Source organism: Acanthochromis polyacanthus, chromosome 11, assembly GCF_021347895.1.
Source record: "Acanthochromis polyacanthus isolate Apoly-LR-REF ecotype Palm Island chromosome 11, KAUST_Apoly_ChrSc, whole genome shotgun sequence".
Classification (NCBI taxonomy): domain Eukaryota; kingdom Metazoa; phylum Chordata; class Actinopteri; family Pomacentridae; genus Acanthochromis; species Acanthochromis polyacanthus.
Window position 1 is genome coordinate 11,183,681 of NC_067123.1, and position 18,149 is coordinate 11,201,829.

An 18,149-nucleotide genomic window follows, 5' to 3' on the forward strand; every position below is an offset into this window, starting at 1 on the left:
AGTGCCTCACAAACCAGTGCTTTGGCTTATATGTACCCTCACATCATTAGCCACAAGTGTGATCAATTTTGAGTTGTTGTGTTCAACCGGTGACGCCTGAGCTTTAACTGTGTTTGACTTTTGCCACCTGTGCTCACCATTATGCAACACAGGTGCATCACAATGACAATGTGTTGACAAGATGTGTCTAAACAGGTGAAAAGCGCTCATGGTTTTGCTAAAAGAGTGACTGATTCAATAAATGGGTTCAGGCAACTGAGAATTTGGTTCAGACAATAGAGTTTAGTGTTTTAGCAATTGAGAAAAACTGTAAAGTTGCAGTGAATCATATAAAAAGTCACTGGGGCTTGTCTGGATCCTCTGAGGATGATCCACCTGCAGTGTTTCTACAGTTCGTCTGTCTGGCAGCAGCAGCTTTGTCCTTCCTTCCTGCACAAATCAAACTGAAAACTGTGACTCGTTTTTGTTTGCGGAGAAACAATGAATCGTCAAGGTCGTCTGAGCTCGTTACAGACTCTCAGCTCATACATGATTTATGTCTGATTCTTGATTCTGTCTGTGCTGAAGGACGAAGAAGCTCCTCAAGTTTGATCACGAGCACACTTCATCCTGATTGTTCACATTCTGTTTGGTGTTTGGTCAAAGTGTTTTGTTGGATGTTGGAGAAAACCTTGAAGTCAAACTGGCTGAGCAGGATTCCAAACTCTGGAGCAGGAAGTCGCTTTTCTTCTCCGAGTGTCTCCACCCGCACCGAATCGATGGACACGCCAGAGCAGAGGATGCTGGGAAAAGCATGTGGAGGTACAGCAGGTTCCAGTCAGCTGATATTTCAATCAGAGCTGCAGGAGGTGAGACACGGAAACACATTAAATCCTGAAAGTGGAGTGAGAGAGGACTCATCTGGACTCTAACAGCTGAGTTACAGCTGTGAAATGTTCCATCCTGACCTTCGAAATGACTTTTAGTTGTTGGGGCAGCTTCTACTGACAACATGAAGAGCTGAGCTGGTCTCTGGTTTTATTCCACATGATGTTGAAGATGAAACATCTTCAGAGCTGCAGAGTCATCGTTTGGAGATCCACAGCTGAGATTCTTCTTCTGCATCAACATGAGAAGCATTTCTCAGTCTGACATCAACAGACTCCACTTTTAACAGCAAGCACCAATGAATCACCTCTCATTTTGTTCATTGGACTCCACCTCTAATAAGTACAGATAGGTTTTAATTCATTTTGGACAATATTTGAATAATTTGAAACCAATTATGAGTTATTTTGGACCAATTTTGAATCCTTTTGGACAATTCTTAAGCATTTTTGCACAACTGCCGAGAAACATTGAACATATTTTGCCATTTTGACAATATTTTAAGCAATTTTATATCAGTTATTTTCATTTCGCCTAACTTTTGAGTCATTCTGAAGAGGTTTTGAAACATTTCGGACATTATTATTATTATTTACAGCGTTTTTTCTGAGTTATTAACTAATTCTGGACAATTTTCCAGTAAGATTTTAGTGTGAGTCATTTTGTAGAATTTAAAAACTCAGTTTAGAAAAGTTTCTGGTCACTTTGAGTAAGTCATTTTTGGACAACATTCGAGTGATTTGGGACAATTCATGTATCATTTTAGACAAATGAATGAGCTTTGAATCATTTTTGGACATGTTTTTGTTATTTTCAATGATTTCTAGTAATTTTCGACATTTTCTGAGCTCTTATGGACAATTCCTAACTCATTTGCTGGACCATTTTTGGCCACGTTTTGTCATTTTGGACCATTTTTGATTAACTTCAATCAATTTTTGAATCATTTTGAACAATCTCTGAGTCATTTTGGATGTTTTTTGAGAAATTATTTCGCAAAAATTAAGTCAGTTTGAACACGTTTCAAGTCATTTTGGATGATTTCAATCATTTGGAGATTTTTTCCCCCATTCATTGTAGACAAGTTTGATGTCCCTTTGGACACATTTTGTGTCATTTTGGACAACTTTGGAATATCTGTAAAAACTTTCAGGCCAAGTTCTTGCAATTTAGGACCATTTTGATTTAATTTTTAACAATTTTTAAGCAAGTTTGGATATTTTTGAATGAATCTCGAGTCATTTTTAAAATTAATTTATTTTGTCATGTTAAATTTATTCCATTTTGAGTCGATATGAACTATGAATCTAATTTTAGACCAATTTTTGAATCATTTTGTCATTTGAGTCATGATTTCCAAGTAATCTGCAGAACATTTTGAGAGAGATTTGTTTTAACTTATGGACTGTTGTTGACTCATTTTACTTTCAAATTATTTTGGATAATTTCAGACATTTTATATAATTTTTCAGCTATTTTAGACAAGTTTTAAATCATTTTGGACATTTCACAAAAATTTTGTACATGTTTTGGACTTTTTATTTTGAACCATTTAGGCAATGTAGAAACATTTTATGGTTTTTTTGGACAAATGTCTGTAATTTTTTAAACTGTTAAGTGTAATTTTAAAACACTTTGGAAAAGGTTCTGTCATTTTTAATTTTCATTTATTTTGAGGTCACTTGTTGAACAAATTTCTGTCATTTTAGATTCATTTCAAATTACTCTGTACAAATTTGATAATTTTGGACAATTTTTTTATCTCTTTTTAAACACATTATGATTGTTTTGGAAATGTTTTGAGTGTTTGTTGATGTTTTATTATCATTTTGTACTATTCTGTAATTCATTTTGAACTTGTTTTAATCATTATTGATTTTTTTGGGAAGTTTTTTGTAATTTTTAAATGGTTATAGCCATTTAGCACAATTTGTGTATCCCCTTTGACGAATTTTGCACCATTTTGGACCAATATGAAGTAATTTTGTGTTTTTTGTTCACAAAATTGTTTAAATGAAAGTGTAACTGGAACATAAAGGAGGATGAAGACATTCAGTAAAATGTGAAGGAATCTGTTTGGAAGCAAACTGTGAGTCGGTAAATGAAGTAAATATTGATTTTATGGGTGAAGATGTGAGTGCAGACCTTCAGCAGCTCCAGTGCTTCTTCATATCTCCTCTAAAGGTCTCAGCTCCTCCCTGCTACATACTAATCCTCCTCCTCCATTCTCATCGCTCACGCTGGATTTTCAGAAGACGAATCGCTTCCTCGTCGTCACACCGGTGACCTTTCAGTGATGTATGGGGTCATCCGATCTGCTGCTGCAGCGTCTCCCAGATTTATGAGGCTGTGAAGCGTCGTGACCTATGCAGGAAGCAGAGATACAGCTTTCAGCCAACAGGTGGAATTCTGAACGAAAGCAGAAAGATAAAGACCAGTTTAAGGGAGGATTTAAACCGTGCTGCTTCTGGTTCCTGCTTAGACACGAATGTTAAGAGGTGAGGGGAAGAAAAGAATTTCTGCATGTAATCACAGACACAGGAAGTAAAATGCTGTCAGAAATAATATCTGTCAGAAGAGCACATCGAAACAAAGAAAAATGAACGTTTTAACAGCTAAAACACACCTGAGCTTCACTTACTGCCTGTTTCTTCTGATTAATTCTCTAGACCATCTATGATTAATTTAAAATATTTTTTAAATCATTTTGAACAATCATGAGTCATTTTTGGATAACTTCACTTGATTTTTATATATTTCTATTCATTTTGTACAAGATTCTGGTCATTTTGGACGATATAAGTCATTATGGACAGTTTTTTTTACTCATTTTTGACTAATTTTGAACTATGGAGTCATTTTTAATAACTTTTGAGTAATTTTGAAGTTGTTTGAGTCATTTTCTAAAACAAATTTTAGACATATTTATGTCATATTGTACCATATGAGTGATTTTTGACATGTTTCAAGTAATTTTGCTCAATTTTCAAGTCATTTTGATATATTTAGATTCTTTATAGCAATTTTTGGACTATATACAGAATATTTTTGAGACAGGAGAAAGTTCCACAAAGTCAACTATCACTGCAGCCCTCCACCAGTCGGGGCTTTATGACAGAGTGGCCCGACGGAAGCCTCTCCTCAGTGCAAGACACATGAAAGTCCTCATAGAGTTTGCCAAAAAACACATGAAGGACTCCCAGACTATGAGAAATAAGATTCTCTGGTCTGATGAGACCAAGATTGAACTTTTTGGTGTTAATTCTAAGCGGTATGTGTGGAGAAACCCAGGCACTGCTCATCACCTGCCCAATACAATCCCTACAGTGAAACATGGTGGTGGGAGCATCATGTTGTGGGGGTGTTTTTCAGCTGCAGGGACAGGACGACTGGTTGCAATTGAAGGAAGGATGAATGCGGCCAAGTACAGAGATATCCTGGAGGAAAACCTCTCCCAGAGTGCTCAGGACCTCAGACTGGGCTGAAGGTTCACCTTTCAACAGGACAATGACCCTAAGCAGACAGCTAAAATAAGAAAGGAGTGGCTTCAGAACAACTCTGTGACCGTTCTTGACTGGCCCAGCCAGAGCCCTGACCTAAACCCAATTGAGCATCTCTGGGGAGACCTCAAAATGTCTGTCCACCAACGTTCACCATCCAACCTGACAGAACTGGAGAGGATCTGCAAGGAAGAATGGCAGAGGATCCCCAAATCCAGGTGTGAAAAACTTGTTGCGTCATTCCCAAGAAGACTCATGGCTGTATTAGCTGAAAAGGGTGCTTCTACTCAATACTAAGCACAGGGTCTGAATACTTATGACCACATGGTCAGATCAAGAGGACAATTCTAAATTCACTTCGCTAACATAAAAGGTATGAATGAGAAAAGACTTTCTGCCAGTGAACAAACAGGGACAGGAAGTAGAAATGCTGCCAAAAGTAGGAATCTTGTGAAACCTGCAGCCGTCAGTGTCCTCGATCCAGATTCCTGCAGGTTCACCAGCTGTGCAGATTGAAGGCTTGAGGCTGATTTCTGCTCACCTGAACCTCTGCAGCTCATCCCAGGAGGAAATGTAATGATTGAAGCTGAAGTCAGATGAGCAGAGAAACTGTGCAGAAAGCTGCAGCAACATCAGTCTGTTCAGTTTACAGCAAAACATCTGTCAAGCTTCAGACATCTGCAGCAGATATTAACATGTTCCGATAAAATTTCAGGGAAATTTTAAAAAAAAATTCAAAAAATTGAATTTTTTTTCATCTCCGCCTCACTTCTCGTGACCTTTTTGTTACATTGTCCAGTTCATTGTAATGCACTGGAGTGTTTACTGTCTTTTATGACTGATGAAGTGTACGAAGTGCTATGAAAGAGACGCAAAACAGCCACAAAGTGAAATAAAATAGCCACAGAATATCACAAAAAGACAGAAAATGATCTAGAAGAGAAAAAAAAGATTAAAATAATTTATGCTAGGCACAAGACGACCACAAGAAACAAAGGCAAATCTAAAATTAACAACTGCAAACACACACAGAACAGCTACAGGGGCACAAAATGACAACAACGACACATAAAACAACTTAAAATGACCCAGAAGAGACAGAAAATGACTACAAAAGACACAAAGCTAGCAAAGAGACAAAAATGATCAAAAAGAGATATAAAACAACTACAAATAGATACAAAATCATCACAAATAAACAAAACTTATTCCTAAAGAGACACACAACGACTACAGCGACGCAACTGACCACGACACACAAAACAAGTCCAAAGAGACACAAAAGGATCACTAAAAGATACAATGCAACTCAAAAGAGACATAAAACAACCACAAAAAGCCACAAAATGGCCACAAAGACACGCAAACACATCCAAAGAGACACAAAACTACCACACTGAGAAGCAATACGACAACTAAAAGACAGAAAGTAACTAAAGAGACACAAAATGGCCACAGAGACACACAAAACAAAGCTCCAAGCAGACAGAAAACAAAGAGAAAGGTAAAAAATTACCACACGGAGATGCAAAACGACCACAAAGACATGCACAATAACTACAAAGACACAAAATGATGACAAAGAGACACAAAACAATCACAGAATGACACAAAACAACTGCAAAGACACACAAAATGATCACAAATAAAGAAAAAAATTGTTCTAAATAGACACAAAACAACCACAGGGACACAATATGTGCACAAAAACACACAAACCAAGTCCAAAGAGACACACAACGACCATAATGGAAAGAAAAACGACCTTCAGAAAACAAAAAATAACTCTAGAGATGTGGAACAACCACAGACACACAAAATGCCCACAAAGACACACAACACTCCTAGCACAAATGAATTAAATTCAACAAGCAGAAAGGTTAAAAAACAAACAAACAAACATAGAGGTACAAAATGAGCACAAAGAAATGAAAAAGAACAACAAAGACACAAAACAAACGTTTGATGAATTCCGATTGGCTGCTGACCTTCACCTACAGCTTCATCTTGACCTCTGACCTTTGAAGCAGTAAAACCGCAGCATGAAGCAGCCGCTTTCTTCCTGTGCGGCTCATTTCCAGAGTTTTTTGGATTATTTGTCGCTGAGTAAACTGAAAGGCTGCGAGAATCTCAGCGTGACGGCGGCTGACAGCAGCAGCTCACCGGGTTTTTACTCAAAGACGAGCCTGAACCTGCTGCTGCTGAATAATCCAATAAAATCCAACAAACCGCAGCACAAAGAGGCTGAGAGCTGAAGGAGGAGCAAACTGGACTTCATTGATCCGCTGCAACATAAAGGAGACGAGCAGTCAAGTGAAACTGAGCCTCCTTCAACTCTCATTGAAACAATAAACAGAAAAGAAAAAGGAAACTCGGCAACACAACACGGACAACATGACTTCCTTTTATTGATCTGAAGGCTTCTGAAAAGGGGACAAAGGAATTAAATGAAAGAAAAAGAAGAAATAAACAACAAAGTCACACACATTGATGTTAGGTGGTAACACTTTAACATATTAATCATTAAAGTCGTCTTTGCGGTTAAAACTGGCAAAAATGTTCTTTTAGTTTGTCAGATGTAAATATTTGTCAGAAGTAGATGCCAGTTAATGCAAAGAGACAATAAAGGATCACAAGGAGTCATGAAAAGACAGAAATATGACAAAATGTAAACACAAAGACACAAAACGAACACAAAGAGACAAATCATGACCAAAGAGGCATAAAATGACAATAGTCACAAAATGAACACAAAGAGACACAAAATGACCGCAAAGAGACGCAAAATGACCACAAAGAGTCACAAAATGACCACAAAGACACACAAAATGATCACAAAGAGACACAAAATGACCACAAAGAGACACAAAATGACCACAAAGAGACGCAAAATGACCACAAAGAGTCACAAAATGATCACAAAGACACACAAAATGATCACAAAGAGACACAAAATGACCACAAAGAGACAAAATGACCACAAAGAGACAAAATGACCACAAAGAGTCACAAAATGACCACAAAGACACACAAAATGACCACAAAGAGTCACAAAATGACCACAAAGACACACAAAATGACCACAAAGACACACAAAATGATCACAAAGAGACACAAAATGACCACAAAGAGACAAAATGACCACAAAGACACACAAAATGATCACAAAGAGACACAAAATGACCACAAAGAGACACAAAATGACCACAAAGAGACACAAAATGACCACAAAGAGACAAAATGACCACAAAGAGTCACAAAATGACCACAAAGACACACAAAATGACCACAAAGAGACACAAAATGACCACAAAGAGACAAAATGACCACAAAGAGACAAAATGACCACAAAGACACACAAAATGACCACAAAGAGACACAAAATGACCACAAAGAGACACAAAGTTTTCACAAAGAGACACAAAATGATCACAAAGAGACACAGAATTTTCACAAAGAGACACAAAATTTTCACAGACACACAAAATGACCACAAAGAGACACAAAATGATCACAAAGAGACACAAAATGACCACAAAGAGACACAAAATGATCACAAAGAGACACAAAATAACCACAAAGACACACAAAATGATCACAGTGAAACAAAATGTACACATACAGGGTGACCCAAAAGTTTGGAAACAAAGTTTAACTGGAGAGTCTATTTGAGTTGGGGGTGCATGAATTCACTCTTATTTTACCCATTTTTGTTATAGCATAATAAAATAATTTAAAAGCATAGTATTTGCTGAGTGCAATAACTCGGAAGAAAATGAATAGAACCATAAGGTCCAGGTATGCTGGAGCATAACTTCAAAATGCAGGCCATCCGTGTCAGATTTCAAAACTCTTGATGGTAAAGTATCTGACAGTTTTCATTTTTTTAAACTTCCAAAAGTACTCTGAGGCAACATTTACTGGCCAGTTTGAGGAACCTTCATAAGCATGAATGAAGATACATTCCAGAAGATACCGGTGTAACCAGCTGGTGGAAACGTTCACAACTTTGTATAAGAAACAAACATGAACATGTCGAAATATGTTTGTTTTCCACTAACCTGTTACTCTTCTGAATATATCTGTGGTACTGCTTTATTGAAATAACAGTCTATTTTTGGATTATAGACTTTTCATTTGTTTCCAAACTTTTGGGTAACCCTGTAGAGACACAAAATGACCCCAAAGAGACACAAGGTGATCTAAAGACACAGAATGACCACAGAGAGAGATAAAATGACCACATAGACATGAATTGAGCATAAAAATATATGAAATGACAAAAAAGAGACACAAAATGACCACAAGGAGACACAATAAAACCAGGCACAAAATGTTTGTAGAGACACAAAATTAACTATGAACAGGCAGAAAAACACAAAAACCATGCAAAATGTGAACACACCGACACAATACAACCACAAAGAAACAACAAAATGGCCTAAGAGAGACACGAATGGAGCAAAATTGGACAAAAGATGTTCATATTTGTGATTATTTTTTCCAATTTTCTGTGACACTAAAGTCTTTGACTTCTGCTTTGACAAAAACATCAATTTCAAATACAATTTTTAAAGACACATGACAGATGGTTATCCTGTCACCCTGAACAAACTGAAGCAAGACGTTGTAAATTCTCCAGATATCTTGTGCTGTGTCCCAAACCAGAAGATGATGACGAGCATGAAGATCGAAACTATGAAGTCACTGAAAGGTTGTGATCGACACTCTTCAGAGGATACAGCAGCTGGTGACAGGTTCAGCTGTAGCACCAAATGTGATAATCCAGTGTTCACACACAGCACAGGATATGTGGAGAATTTAGAACGTGTTGCTCTGTTTGGGCTCGATGGACGTCATGTACCAAAGTAATTTAACTAAATCTCTTTTAATGATGAGTTATAAAGGTGTGGATGATGGAGAATCTTCTTGTAGAAACCCTCCACACACAATTCCATACGGTGACAGAGCAGGAAAGCGAAGGCAGCCTTTATGTTTCTCATTGTCAGATGCAATAAATGCTCTGTTAGCTGTCGACAGAGGTGTAGTGGATCTGATTGAAGCCTCTATCAGCGAAGAAACAGACTGAGAACGGAGGTCAAACCTGCTTTGACGGATTCATTCAGCCGTCGGCGATGTGAAGAGCAGCTCGTTCTGTGCCGTGTTCACGCCGAGGAGCGACTGTTATCAGAGAGTTCATGACATGACTGAACCTTCAGCAACAAGAATGAGTAAAACCAGCTTCATTCAGGAGTCTGTGATGGATGCAGAGCTGGAAAAGAATGGATGGATGGATGGAAAGAGCAGCGCAGATAAAGGAATGGTCTTCTTGACCTCGAGGCTGCAGGGATTCTTCCTTTACCGCCTGCAGGTTTGGTTGCTGGTGTGTTAACTTTGGGTGGAATGTGGGTTTAATTGCCTTAATCGTTGACGCAGAATAAGAGTCTTGAATTTCCATCAAACTCTTGCAGCTACAGCTCACCATTTTCTTAAGGCTGCTCATAACTTTGCATTTTATCCTCTAAATCAGGGGTGTCAAAGACGCAACCTGCCAGAGGGTCTAATCCGTATAAAAATTACAGAGGAGACATTAACTGCAAATTCTGCATTTGTAAAACTATAAATTTAAATAATTTCTAGACCATAACACGTTGTTTTGACCACAAAGTAAAATACTAGTTTTTGGGTTTTTTTAGCATTTTGTGTCTCTTTTTTGTAATACTTTGTCTTGTTTTTGCGCTTTTAGTTTTCTTTTTATGTATACCTTTTGTCATTTTGTGTTTCTGTCTTGTCTTGTGTTTTTTGTCTTGTAATTTTGTGTTTTGCTTTATTTGCTGTTTTGTGCATTGGTTTTGTTGTTTTATGCTTTTTTGTCTTGCTTTGTTTGTCTATTTTTGCCATTTTGTTTCTCGACTTTGTCATTTTTTTGTCTCATGTGAGTCATTTGTGTAATTTTTTTGTCTTGTTTTTGTCGTTGCAGTCTTCATGCACTCCCAGCATCTGAGGAACTGAAGTTCTAATGGATTAGTTGTGTTTTTGATGGCGCAGTCACCAAAACAATAGGGAAATCCTTGGTGTTGGCATGCTTTTCTAGCTAATGTAGCTAATTCAGAACTTGAATTTGACACCAGCAAACCAGAACTGGGTGAGTTATTGTGTTATAAGTTCACCTGTTGTGCTTCAGTTCAACTTAAAGTCAGCTGTGTTTACATTCATTTACTTAATTTCTTCTAATTTCACTTTTCTTGATTATAATAATTAAGAAAAGTAATTAGAGCTGTCATTATTAGACAATTACTTGATGAACTAATCAAGTAATTGTCAACCTTTAAATGAATCACCAATAACTTTGATATTCAATTTGAATAATTTTGTAAAGAAAAAAGGCAAATCTGTCTAATTTCAGCCTCTTACATGTGAATATTTTCCATTTTCTTTACTTCTGTACAACAGTAAACTGACTGTCTGCGGTTTGTTGACAAAATGCGACATTTTAGGACCAAACAAGGAATCAGATAATCCAGAAAATAATCAACAGGTTAATCAATAGTGGGAGCAATTGTTATTTGTTGCCCCACAGTTGAACAGTTGTGCTTTAGATTGAGGTTGGATTTAATTACCATACACAAATGGAGAAACAGTGTAAAGAAAAGTTGATGTAGAAATAAATGTCATAATTTACTTTTGTCCTTTTAAAATGACTAACATGTCATACTTCTTATTCACTTATGCAGTTCATCACATATTTATTTACACTGAAGTCGTGTTTTTGTTCCACAGATTGGTGGAACAAATGAAAATCAACTAAAACAACCAATCAGAACAGTATTTATGTGTTTATTTGTCAGTTTATTTCTATAAATGTAAGGTTTTTTTTAGCCTGCATGCCCGTCATGTGCAGCTACATGGAGGCCAGACGATGTTGCTTTAATTACGGTTCATTAAACAAATTAAGACCATCAGGAAAGCTGCAATTAATCAGTTGGCTGTCAACTATTAAAGTAATCACCAGCTATTCAGCTAAAAGATCGATAACTTTGAGCAATTTTTGAAGATAAAGACATCTAAATTCTCATCTCATTCTCTTAGATGTGAATATTGTCTGGTTTCTTTCCTCTACTGTGGCGTAAACTGAATAGTTTTTTGGGTTTTGGGAAACATTGATGGATACTTCTCACCATTTTCTAATGGTGACTCTTTATTTTTATGTTTTCTCTTCTAAATATCCATCTTTTCCTCTTTTCAATGCTTAATTGTTTTTTCTAAACACAAATGTTTCTCCTTCATCACTTTATCTTTGCTTTCTTTTGCTTTGTTCATCGTTCTGTCTTTGTTTTCTTTCTATCCTCCTCTTTGCAGTCAGGCAGCGTTTTCATGTTCAAAGTCAAGGTCATGAAGCGACGGGGTGGCCGGAGACGAGCCGGAGGTTTAAACCTCCCAGAGACAGGAGGAAGAGGAGGAAGAGGAGAGATTCTGGAAAATCACACGTTGTGTCTGCGTCCTGTAGTTTATGGAGGATGTTTAATGGCTTTATTCAGCTTAGTTTGAGGTTTCCATCAGACTTTTGACCCTCCATCTTCACACAAAAGTCTATTTTCAGCTGTAATTATTTCTGGGGAGGATCTGGAAGATTACTGGATTTATTATATTGAACCTCCTCCCACCTCCACTGCAGATTTAAATCCAGTCTGAAAGGAGCGGTGGAGGTTTTAGGTTTAGAATATATGATCTGTCCTGACGTAGCTACTTTAACCATCTGAACCCTAAGCAGTGTCTGTGTGTTTTTAGCTTCTGTCTGTTTTTCCTCATTTTCACTGCAATATAAAGTCCCGCACCTCTAAAGGAACAGTACAACCACAACCAGACAAGGAAAGGTATCAGGGAATTTCCAAAGTCACTAGAAACTTTACAAAATGGGTCATAAATTCTCAAAAATTACAGAAAAAATTGTAAAAATTGTCCGCAATGATTCAAATATTGGCCAAAATGACAAAAAAATAATGCCCAAAATGACTGTAAAGCTGTCATTTTTCACTGCAATACAAAGTCCTGCACCTCTCTGGAAGCAGCACAACCATGATTAAAAGTAGAGGGAGAACTCTGAAATATTCTCAAATGACTCAAAATTTGTTCAAAATGTGTCAGAAATTGCTCAGAATTCCTTAAAACTGTGCAAACTCTTTCACAAATTCTCTAAAATGACTGAAAAAATTACAAAGCAGCTGCCCAAAATGACTGAAAATCTGTCATTTTCCACTGCAATAAAACATCTTGCACTTCTGTGGAAGTTTGACTCAGAAGTGACTCAAAACGTGTCAAAAATTGACCATAATTACTTAAAATTTTACAAAGTAACCTCTATGGAAACAGCACAACCATGACTAGAAGTAGAGAGAACTCAGAAAACTCCCCAAATGACTAAATACTTGTTCAAAATGTCTCAGAAATTGTCCAAAAATAGTTTTAAACTTTAAAAAATGATTCACAAACTTTTGAAAATGACAGAAAAAACATGACAGCAAACTGCCCAAAACCACTCAAACTTTGACACAAAATTGACTTTGAGTTTAAACTCAAAAGAAACTAAAGAACTAAAGACTAAACTAAAGAAAATGTGTCGAAAAATTGGCCAGAATTACTTAAAACTAACACACAAAATCCTCCCTCCCCCCCAATTTTTTTTACCCCAATATTACTCGAATACCATACTAAGTCACACAAAACCTCTTCAGAATTATTTTAAATAATACAGAAAAGCTCAAAACCGGCCCCTTTTCACCACAATATAAAGTCCCGCAACTCTAAGGGAACAGAACAACCATGAAGAAAAAGTGAGAATTCAAAAATTCTCCAAAATGACTCAAAACCTGTTCAAAATTGCTCAGAATTACTTAAAAGTCTGCAAACTATTCACAAATTATCTAAAAAGAAAGAAAAAATCTAATTGACCAAAAAAATGTACAAAATTATTCAAATGTTTAAAATGTGTCAAAAACAGACCAAAATTACTTAAAACTTTACATAGTGGAGAGGGTTCCCATGTTATGGAAGATTTCCTGTCTGGTTCCTGTCTCTAAGACCAGGAACCCCAGGGAGCTGAACCACTTAAAGGCATTAGAGGAGATTTAATTTCCTACGACTTTGAACGTAGCATGCGCATGCGCACATACAACCTCTCCCTCACCCCCCTCTTAACATTTACAAAGAAATGCCCCCCCTCCAGAAACTTGCGTAGCACTCGTGAAGTTGTCTTTTACGGCTGGGTCCCCCTGGATCTTTATCTGCCATTATGTAAAAAAAGATGAGCAAAACAAGTTGCCAGCTAACTACGAAGCTATACCAAAGCAACACATACAGAAAACACGTCAGTCCAAGGCGTACGTGATCTACGTAACTAGGCCTGAGCTGGAAGATTTTTGATTGACAGGAAAGGGAGCAAACCAAACTCCTCGGTCCGAGCGCAATGATTGGCTGATGTTTTTCAGGTCCTGCCATGTCCACAGTTATTTTTTTTAATTTTTAATTTTTTTAGAAACCATACATACAAGTCCACTAAAGGTCAGTATATTCATTTTATGTGAATCAGACAAATTAAACAAAAAAAAAAAACATCCTCCATAATGCCTTTAAGGCCTGTGGCCCTCACTTCTCATCTGATGAAGACCATGGAGAGGATCGTCCTCAGGAACCTCCGTTCCCATGTGAGCCCACATCTGGATCCACTGCAGTTCGCTTACCAACCGAACATTGGAGTGGATGATGCAGTCGTCTACCTGCTGCACAGATCACTGACTCACCTGGAGAACACCAGCAGCACTGTGAGGGTCATGTTCTTTGACTTCTCCAGTGCTTTCAACACAATCCAGCCTTCTCTGCTCAGGGTGAAGCTTGAAGGAGCGGGAGTAGACTGTCACCTGGCTGCCTGGATCATCGACTACCTCACCAACAGACCACAGTACGTGAGGACTGTGTCTGATGCAGTAGTCAGCAGCATGGGGGCCCCACAGGGGACAGTGTTCTCCACCTTTCTCTTCATCCTGTACACATCGGACTTCCACTACAACTCTAGGAGCTGTCACCTCAGAAGTTCTCTGATGATACAGCCATTGTTGTGTGTGTCTGATGTTGACGAACTGGAGTACAGGACGGTCATCTCTGACTTTGTCGACTGGTGTGAACAAAACCATCTGCAGCTGAACACCAGTAGGATGAAGGAGATGATCATCGACTTCCGCAGGAGGACACCTCAGACTGCACCGGTGAATATCCAGGGTTTGGACATTGAGATAGTGGACTCATACAAATACCTGGGTGTTCACCTCAACAACAAACTGGACTGGTCACACAACACAGAGGTCCTGTACAAGAAGGGCCAAAGTCGTCTCCACCTGCTGAGGAGACTGAGGTCCTTTGGAGTGTGCAGGACTCCGGACATTCTATGACTCTGTGGTACCGTCTGCTGTTTTCTATGCAGCGGTCTGCTGAGGAGCAGGGAGCACTGAAAGGGACAGAAACTGAACAGACTGGTCAGGAGGGCCGGTTCTGTCCTGGACTGTTCCCTGGACTCCATAGAGGAAGTGAGTGAGAGGAGGATGTTGGCAAAGCTCACATCAATCATGGACAATCCCTCTCACCCACTGCATGACGCTGTGGAGTCTTTAAGCAGCTTCTTCAGCAGCAGACTGAGACATCCACCCTGCAAGAAGGAGCGCTATCACAGGTCATTCATTCCATCTGTAAGACTTTATAACATCAGCATGACTGGATGATGTTAACATAAACTGGACTATATCATATCACCACAAACCATAAAATCTGCACAGACATTCTTGTACCGCGACATCTTTGCACTTTTAAAACTTAAGTTTTTTAAGTCACTTTATTTTGCATTGTCTTACAGTGTGTCAATACCGTACTATTTCATCCTCATTTCCCATCCCTGTACATACTGTTAATATTATTACTACTACTACTTTTAATTGTTGTTTTATTTCTATTACTACGTTTATTGCTACATAAGCTGCTGGAACAACTTGAATTTCCCTTGGCGGGGGTGAAATAAAGGACTTATCTTATGTTACAAATTCTAAAAAAAAAAAAATCAAACAAACTTTGGCCAAAATGACAAGAAATTGCCCAAAATATCTCATTTTTTGTTGCAGTATAAAATCCTGCAACTCTAAGAGAGCACAACCATGAAGTAAAGAGAATTCCAAAATTTTCCAAAATGATTCAAAACTTGTCCAAAATGTGTAAAAAAAAAAAAAAAAAAAAGCCTCAAATTACTTCAAACTTTAGTGTCTCATAAATTCGCTAAAATGACACAGAATTCCTCCAAAACTACATTAAAAATGTACAAATGTCCCGCAGTTAATCCAAAATGACTCAAAACCTGTAACTTTTCACTACATTAAAAAGTCCTGCACCTCTATGGAAACAGAGCAACCATGACTAGAAGGAGAAAGAACTCTGAAATGTCTCCTGAGAAAGGAAAACACAAAAATGTACACAGGTGACACCAACACCTGAAGAAGTAGTCACTCTACATGCGATAGATGTTTTTACTACACTTGAAATTTTCATATGTGAAGCTTCTACATTTTCAGTTTTTTTTCGAAAAGGTGATAAAAACTCTAATAAATAAACTTTATAAACTTGTTATTGAGGTGATGTTGGGTGGCGAAGGTCTTGCTTTATTTTCATGCATTTTAAAGACAAAATGTCAGGAACACTTTTAAATACAATCCAGTAGTGCAGCACCACCAACCAATATGACCTTTAGTAATAAAGCATATCTAATAAAGTGTCTAATTAAATATAAAACCTTTTTAACCCTTTGATGTGCAGTATGGGTCAGGAGATCCATTTTCCATTGGATTTGGGTCACTTTTGACCCATGTTGCACAAATAAAGGGTTCATTTGTTTCCTTACTTTCCAGACAGTCTCTGTAAAGACAGCCTGCAGTTCATCCAAAAAGTCTCAGAATTTTTGCAGCACGACTGCTGATCACATATGAGTCACTATTTTTTAATGAATTTTAAATATAATGGTGGTATTGTGATGAAATGTCACATTTTTAAGCATAGATTTGGTCCAACGCGTCACAGATGACTAATTCAAGGACCATCAGAAAGTTGTTTCTTCACTCTAATAAAGGGTATAAATTTATCTGTTTTATAAAAAAGCATGCCTTCTAAACCCAGCAGTGGGTTTTTTGGGGGTTCGGAGAGTTAAAGGTGATTGTGGTCATTTCTGAGTCTGTTTCTATGAGCTGCTCAGAATCTAACAGGCAGATGGAGGATGATGAAACCTCACAGCGTGGACAAAAACAAGAAATCTGCTCACTACAGTGGAATCGCTGCAATCTGTGATGACCCCTGGGAATCTGGAAGGTTTACTGCAGAATGGCAGCGGCTGAGGAGGACGGGCTGGAGGTGAAGGAGACGTGACTGAACAATGATGGAGAAACAGGAGTTAAGAAGGGAAACTGATGAAGACCTGAAGAAGCTGCAGGCAGGAGGAGAACATGAAGCACCTGGTTACTTAACTAACCTCATGTTAACTTCAAACGACAAGAGCAAAGTTACAAACAGTCAGGTTCAGGTGATGCTCGAGCACTGATTTCTGTTGTTAATGATACTGTACAATACAGTTTGGGGTTAAACTGCTGTAAAATATGTCCAGCGGTTTGTTAAATTACAGAAAATATGCAGTAAAATCACGGAAAAAAAGGATTCCAGTTTACATACACCTGTAAAGACCAGGTATATCATGGCAGTCTTGGGTTTCCTAGAATCTTTTTTTTTCCTGAAATACTCATGATATACTCATTGAAGCACATAATGTAGCCGCAAGGGGACACAAGCCAGTGTCTTATTGTGCTGGTCCCAAGCCCGGATACATACAGAGGGTTGTGTCAGGAAGGGCATCCGACGTAAAACTTTGGCAAAATCAAACATACGAATCCAATGTATGACTTCCATACCGGATCGGTCGAGGCCCGGGTAAACAACGACCGCCATCGTTGCTGTCGACCTACAGGGTGCCGGTGGAAAATGGACGACTGTTGGTCGAAGAAGGAGGGGAGGAAGTTCGTAGGAAGAGAGAGAAGAGGAACATCAAGAGTCTAGGACTGAGAGTAGGAACTTTGAATGCTGGAACTATGACAGGAAAAGGTAGAGAGCTGGTTGACTGATGCCTTGTGAAAGTATTCGGCCCCCTTGAACTTTTCGGCACATTTCAGGCTTCAAACATAAAGATATAAAATTTTAATTTTTTGTCAAGAATCAACAACAATTGGGACACAATCGTGAAGTGGAATAAAATTTATTGGATATTCTGTACTTTAACAAATAAAAAACTGAAAAGTGGGGTGTGCAATATTATTCGGCCCCTTTACTTTCAGTGCAGCAAACTCACTCCAGAAGTTCAGTGAGGATCTCTGAATGATCCAATGTTGTCCTAAATGACTGATGATGATAAATAGAATCCACCTGTGTGTAATCAAGTCTCCGTATAAATGCACCTGCTCTGTGATAGTCTCAGGGTTCTGTTTAAAGTGCAGAGAGCATCATGAAGACCAAGGTGTTCCACCAGGCAGGTCCGAGATACTGTTGTGGAGAAGTTTAAAGCTGGATTTGGATACAAAAAGATTTCCCAAGCTTTAAACATCTCAAGGAGCACTGTGCAAGCAATCATATTGAAATGGAAGGAGTATCAGACCACTGCAAATCTACCAAGACCCGGCCGTCCCTCTAAACTTTCACCTGGAACAAGGAGAA